Raw genomic sequence first — 7,392 nt, 5'->3', positions numbered from 1 at the left:
TATTAAACAATTGTTTCTCTATAATATTCTATCTAGGTACTTTATCTATCGTAACATGGCGTTTTTATTAGTACTTGTCTTTTATCTAGACCACTAATATAAAATAAACTTATGTAAATAGTCTATACTATGTATGGTAGTATTTGAAGTTTGAACAGAAACTGACTATTGTATAATGATAATCATAAAAAAATAACACTAAAATTAATTTATACCACGCCAGCACCCGCCTATCATCATATATCATATTATCATCTATATAATATTACCTACCACAGATAAGTTGAATTCAACTACTTCTACAGATAAATGTGTTTGGCGCCACTGAATTGTATACTTATGGCCTGTTGCAGGTATTTTGTACATCATTACACCAATACATTATAATAAAATTAATATAATAAATTACGAAATTCGTAAGCATATACAATTATTATCTCTATACTAGGTATAGTAATATTTGTGTTAAGCCAAACGATCATTAAACTACAAAAACCGTGTACATTTAATATGTGTTTAAAAATCAAATAAAGTACGAAAAAAGTTCAATATAACACGCACACGAAACATCATAGCGTTTAAGTATTTAAATTGTATTTAAGTATTTTAAATGTTTTATGAAAAACATTATATATTTGTAATAAGTATATATATACTTAGCTGAGTTACCCGGCTTCACTCATGTACAGTTAGTAATGAAATTGTACCACCTATTTAATTGAACTAATAAAATTTATGTTTTTTTGTTTTGTTGATCTTTAAGCCCGGTCATTAGCTGTTTAGTAGAGAGGGTACTGTTGGACTGGAACATGTGTGTGTAAGTGTGGCAAGGATTTGTCACTGAAAAGTAAAAACCCAAGTGGTCACCCATCTGGGAACTAGTGACACTGGCCGGCGCGTTTCGTGACTGAATGTAACCACCACGCTACACCTAGCCACTTCACTTATGTGTTATATGATTATTTACATATATTATTTTAAATTTTATACGCTTTGAGCTTGTAATATTTACGTATATTTTTTTATTTTATTCGAAAATACATCGCTTTAGATACTTTTTAGAACGAAGTTTCGTTCAAAACTTTTTTTTTATTATACGCCATATTTCTACTAATTATTTTAATAGTAATATAATCTGTAACCTGCATTGACAGCGATTTAAATAAACAAAAAATAGAATATTTTCTACAGCCAAAATTGAATTCATGTGTCATGTGTGAGCCACTTATAGAAACATATCTAGGTGTTGAAAAAACAAGCTAAACACCATCCAATACTATTGACATAACTTTTATTGAGAACGGTCCAGTAATTTCTTAATACTTAGAGAACGAAGAAACATTAATTTATATACATCAATTATATATGTATAGATATAATATACATAAATATCATATAAATCTTAGAACTTACGCAGTTATGCACGAGGAAGTTCGTAATATAGTTTATGATTCGCAAATCGCGATGATGGTATTTACTAATGGGCAAAAAACTGCGGGCATGATACACTGATACATATGGATAACTAAAATATATTTAAGACCGAAATACTATATCGATTCACGATTTTTCATTCTATAAATGCGTGAGGCAGTGCATCAAACACCCAAAAACGTTGATATTTATGTTACATAATATATACGATTGCGATTACCAATTATATCTGCGAAAAAATTATCCATACCTACTATTTTCAACGATAATTTCTGTCGAACCCCAAATGTGAATAGTTTTCGGAACTCAGTTTCACCGCGTAAATGTACTGCATAATCAGTACCGTGGTTATGGTTAGGTATGTTTAGCAAATTAAACTTATTGATTATAAGATATAGCTATAATTGAGGAAACTCAAATAATAAATATCGATGTGAGCAACTTTGACACGTATACTAACTGCAACTGGATATATATGTACACTGAGGCACGCGCTTTGTGGTAACGGTATATCGCTATAGATAAATAATTTGACGCTGTGTACTTGCTGTTTGCAGCTAAGTTAGCATGGGTATACAGTCGACTAACGAGAGATAACGGATGAGTAATGGCATAGTATTTTAATATACGCTCGTAAGTGGTGGTAAGTAGGTTGGTGGTTATAATGACGTGCAGTACTTAGCTATAACTTCAGCCATAAGATATGATGTAAAAATTTGTAGTATTTCGTTGAGTTATAGTAGGTCATTTTTACACTTGCAGACCAAGGTTGAGTTTGGGCACCAAAATCATATAATTGAAATATAGTAGTACCATAGATATATACAACAACTAGAAAGCCGTCTTTATACTACAGTTGTGACTAATGTTGAAATCGACCGCCATTTTTAAAGCAGGCAATGTTTTTCATTGACAACGATATTCATTTTTAATTCATTATATTTAGCAATATAAGTACGGTTAACAATACATAAAACCTGAGTGGGAAAGATCCATCAGCCATCGTCAACTCCTCAAATACTTTACTGTACACAACGATTGACAACATGCATGACGGGTATAGAGGGTGAGACAATATTTATATAACACTTATAGTACCGAGTGCGATTGGCAAACATCCGGTTTATGTACACTGTCGAAGTGTCAAACCACAACTGTAGTAATACTATTGTATATCTGTATAGTCTACAAGTTAACGGCTATGTATTCATCCGCCAAGTATAATATATTATAGAGCAAAGGTGATATTGCCTGTTGCGAGTCAGCTCACAATTTTATTTTTGTCTTAATAGGATGCGTTCAATTATATATGCAGTTATCTCTGTCTCAGTATCTTATACATGTACATACAAACTAAAGTAAAACTGTGCTTGTCGTTTTATATGCCCAAACTTGTGTAGGTTATACCTGATAGACATACATACGTCTTAAACATTAGGTAATTTAACAGAGATTATGTAACAATATTTTTAGTATCATAATGTTAATACGTAATTATAATTATGTTATGTACTGCGGAGACTGTGGGAGATAAAGTCATAGGGATCTACAGAATGAATCATTTTATCGTTTTATGGCAATTGTTTTTATAGCGAATAAGTAACGAATAAATTTAAAAAATAAATCAAATAGGAAAATGACACGTAAAACATAATATGACCCTATGATTGCCTACACAGAGCGCCGTCCCAGAATAAGATGAGATGAGATGTTATTTGATATTATATAAAAACTAATGTATATTACTCTCTGACTTATAATTTATACTAGCTTATAGTCTATGGACTCGTCAGCCACTGAACCGATCTTGATGATGTTTATATTAAAGTAATCGTTGTACAAAGGCGAGTACATGGGTTACTATTTATCCCGAAATGCAATCGCTAAATTTTTTCCCACACTTGCATTTTTATTCAGCTCACTAATATTACTCAAATATTTGTTTTTATTTATTTATATAATATAAGGTTGCCATTGGTTACAGAAAATAAAATAGTTATTATGATTGGCTATAATTTTAGATTCTGGGTGGAGCGATTATTAATGTATGATTTTATAATAATGTGCATTCATTTTAGATTTTGAGCGGAGCGATGAATGTATTGATTTTACAATGTGTGTTTTTTTTTTAAAAATGTTGTGTTCCCGTCATCACCATTTAGGACAGTTAAAGTGCTTAGATTTGCTTCAACAGTATATTTTCTGATAGGAAAGTGAATCAAGTTGTTACTTTGGGGGTTCAAAAGTAAAAATTTCCTAGTAGTTTTCAAAAACGCCATGAAAAACAAAAGAAAAACAGGAATTTTCAGGCAAAATTAGTTTTTGACAAAATCGATTTTGGTTTTTGGTGTAACTCTTAAACAAATGACCGTAGATGCATGCAATTTTGACTGGATGTTTATATTACCATTTTTATACTCCATAACATTTTCAAAATATTCCACGTAAATAGGTTATATATAAATTACTTTATTCACAATTATATCTTCAAATATACTTAGTAATATCATAGGCTGACTGATCGTCTTCGCTTAGAATCTTCCAGACCTAGTCTAGTGACAGAAAATGCCGTTTATGAGGTAACGAAATTTCTATATGATGAACTATATAATGGTAAAAAAATATTTACTGTTTTCTTAGATTCAGCAAAGGCATTTGATACTATACATCACGATATTCAAAAAATCAGAATTTAAATAAATGTATTTTTAAAGACAAAAATGGTAGTGATAATTTTTTCATTAAAATGTGAAGTAAATTTTTTTGGGGCATTTGTATTTCATTATGGGGCCCCTCAAATAAACTGATCCATGGGCCTTTGGTGTGCCAGGCCAACACTGTTCTTAATACCTGTAGAAAAAAGTGTGTCGTGATGCGCTCTCTGCCCGCCTGCTCGCTGAGCCGTCGGCTGGGTGGTGAGGTGGCACGTTTGACCGTGGGTGGGGGGGACACCGGCTACGGCCGACTCACGGCCTATGGGCCGGTGGGTTTGCTGTCTTTCTCGAGTTCATGTTACAGTAGGACCATCTCATATTTTTACCACATTTTTTAAACTTATTATAAAAAAAAGTAAAGTACAGTGGTATTAATTAACAAAGTGTTATTTTGTGAAACGTACAATCCTCTGGTTTGCAATACAGTTACCCATGACTTCATCAGTACCACACAGAATCGCGTCCTTGGTGCAGTCAATAACATGATACTATAAAAACCACAAGGCCCGAAAAGGTGAGTAAAGTTTTTATTATTTTCTCTTTGCATTAAGTCTTTTTGGAACCTCCCATCTATAAAACACGGGGAACACAACATGCATATGAATTTGAATATCGAATACACATAAAGTAAATTAGGCCAGGACTTCATGTTTTAGCACACGATGCACACGATGCAGTACGGTAATAAAAAACTCAGCGAACTAACAATCGTGGAACTCAAAGGGGAACTGACCACAAGGGGGTTAGGAACGTTGAACATAAAGCCAGGACTCTGCCTAGCTCTTGAATATCACATCTGGACTACAGAGGCGAAAAATCCACAAAACTACGTGTTTTCCAAATCCGAACAGATCCCGCCCCAACCACCAACAAACCTAACCGGAGAGGACCAGAAGCAACCAAAAACCATGGGGGGAAAACCCTAAGGCCAAAATTAGACAAACCCAGACAACCCGAGTTCTGAATTAGAGATAGCCCTAAGAGAGGCTCTAAACCAGCTAAGAGACTAGAGACTTCAAACTTTAACGAAGCCATCATGGGAGCGGTCAAGAACCTAACAAGGCGGAATCAAAAACGGGAAAAAACCTGAAAACCAAAAAAAAAACTCAGAAAACACTTGGTTAGGTTAGGTTAGGTTAGGTATACTGACAATTAAACAAGAAACACCATAATCCCTCGTTACAACATCGACAAAGGAGAGACCCGGTATGACTACGGGCAGCAGGGTTTTACCATGTCACCCAACGAGGGGATTCCCTGGGTGCACTCAATACCATTCACGACACAGGGAACAATCACAATGGTCACTACAAACATCACCAACGTATCACATCTACGTCGTGTGCCGATATCACCATGAAAGGAAGAAATCCAGACATTCTCGAACACGGGGAAACCCAGAAGCGTCGAGCTGAATTCCCCAAGATGGAAAACACGTTAAATAATATTCCATACACAACAACGCACATGGAAAATCTCGCAGAAATGGATACCACCTACCAATACCAGATAATGCTACGGGGCTGGCCGGAGGAATCAAACCTTCTATCACAAAAAAATCTCCAAGCAGCAAGAGATGTGTTATCAGAGTTCGAAGAGAAAAGATAGGAGGAATATACTGTTCCTACACACAACGAGGGATGTTATAATAGAAGTGAAAATCCCGCAACAACGATGGGTCAAGGTGCTGGCCCCTCAACTAAATGGAGAAGCTGGGACATGGTGGAGCAGAATAAAAGCAATTGATACCACATAGAAAGAATTTACCAACTAGTTCAACGAACCTCAAAGTAGAGGAAAACTGCATACAGAACTAATAGGATGAAATTAACTCTATGGACAATCAATGGGGATATTTTTTTACAAAAAATACAACTACTCCGGAGACTGAAAACAGAATTAGTCGAAGAAAATGCAGTGGAGACCAATATCGAACAAATGCGGTCAGAAAACTAAAACCTAATACAGATCCGAAAACCGAAAACGTTCATGGAGCTCAACGAAGCAACATACACGGTTAGGAAACCAAGTTCAGAGAAAAGGGAAAACCCAGTGAGAAGAACCCGCACCAGACAAATCTGAGAGGAAAACGCCGACACAAAACAGACCAAACGAATTCTGGAACACCAAGAAATCGGTAAATGGGAAAACGGTAGGTGGAAACGGGGAAAACCCACGAGCTAAAATATAAACACCCAAAACAAAAACAGTGACCTCGGGAAAAAAACGCCACATCATTGTTCCTAAGAACAGTTAAGCTGTAGAAAGCTCACTATTTGCGGTTACCACAAATCGGGACGTCAAGTGCCCGACAGGAACTAGACATACTCCAGAAGTGAACAGCTTGTATGAAACACGGGAAACATTCAGCGTACACGTAAACGATAACTTATGTGAGTACTCTAAGTCAGGCTAGTTGAAGACTATAGAAAATATGGGAGGACAGTCACAACACAACTTTGAGGTGGAAGCCGAAAAGCAGGTGCTGCTAGTAGAAAACTACCACAAAATGTACGATGAAGATCATCAACAACTTACTCCAATCAAGACAGAGAATCCCGTAACAGCTTCCAAGAAGAAGCCAAGACACTAGCAGTGGAGATGGAATTTCAAGACAGAATTGTTCTATTTGCTTGACTCACAAGCCAAAAAAACGTACGTGCATGGATAGCCGAAAAATACGGAAAACAAGCAGACAACCGCAAAGTGATTGTAAGGATGGCCGGCGGGCACAAACGGGAAACAAAAGGTAAATAACAGATCAAAGCCAAACTCGCAACGCTGGAGGTGGACTTCGAAGCAGTAATCCTGAAGGAACTCATAGCAGATATACTAATAGGCCATGACTTCCTGACAAAACAACAAGTGGTATGGGATTACAATGCAGCCACAATCCACTTTGGCGCAGAAAACAAACAACGGTGAGTTGATGAAAACAAATAAATCCAAAAAGGGTGAAATCAGATCTCTCAGAACTGGAAATCCCAAATGGATCAAATGGGGAAGCCCTACGCAAAGTTTTAGGGAAATACTCATCAGTGTTTAATAACACCGTGGGGAGAACACGGGTTGTAGAACAAGGAATACGACTAACGAACTGTAATAACGTAGAAATAAGATAAAATAAAAATATATGGTGACTGCTGTCGATAGTTATATTAAAATAGTAAAAGTTAGAGTAGTAAAATTACGCTATTACCTTCCTCCAGGTGTTCAGAGGGCTCTCGAGATCGTGTATTTGAGA

This window comes from Metopolophium dirhodum, chromosome 9, assembly GCF_019925205.1.
Source record: "Metopolophium dirhodum isolate CAU chromosome 9, ASM1992520v1, whole genome shotgun sequence".
In the NCBI taxonomy this organism is placed as follows: Eukaryota; Metazoa; Arthropoda; class Insecta; order Hemiptera; family Aphididae; genus Metopolophium; species Metopolophium dirhodum.
This window is presented reverse-complemented; position numbering follows the sequence as displayed.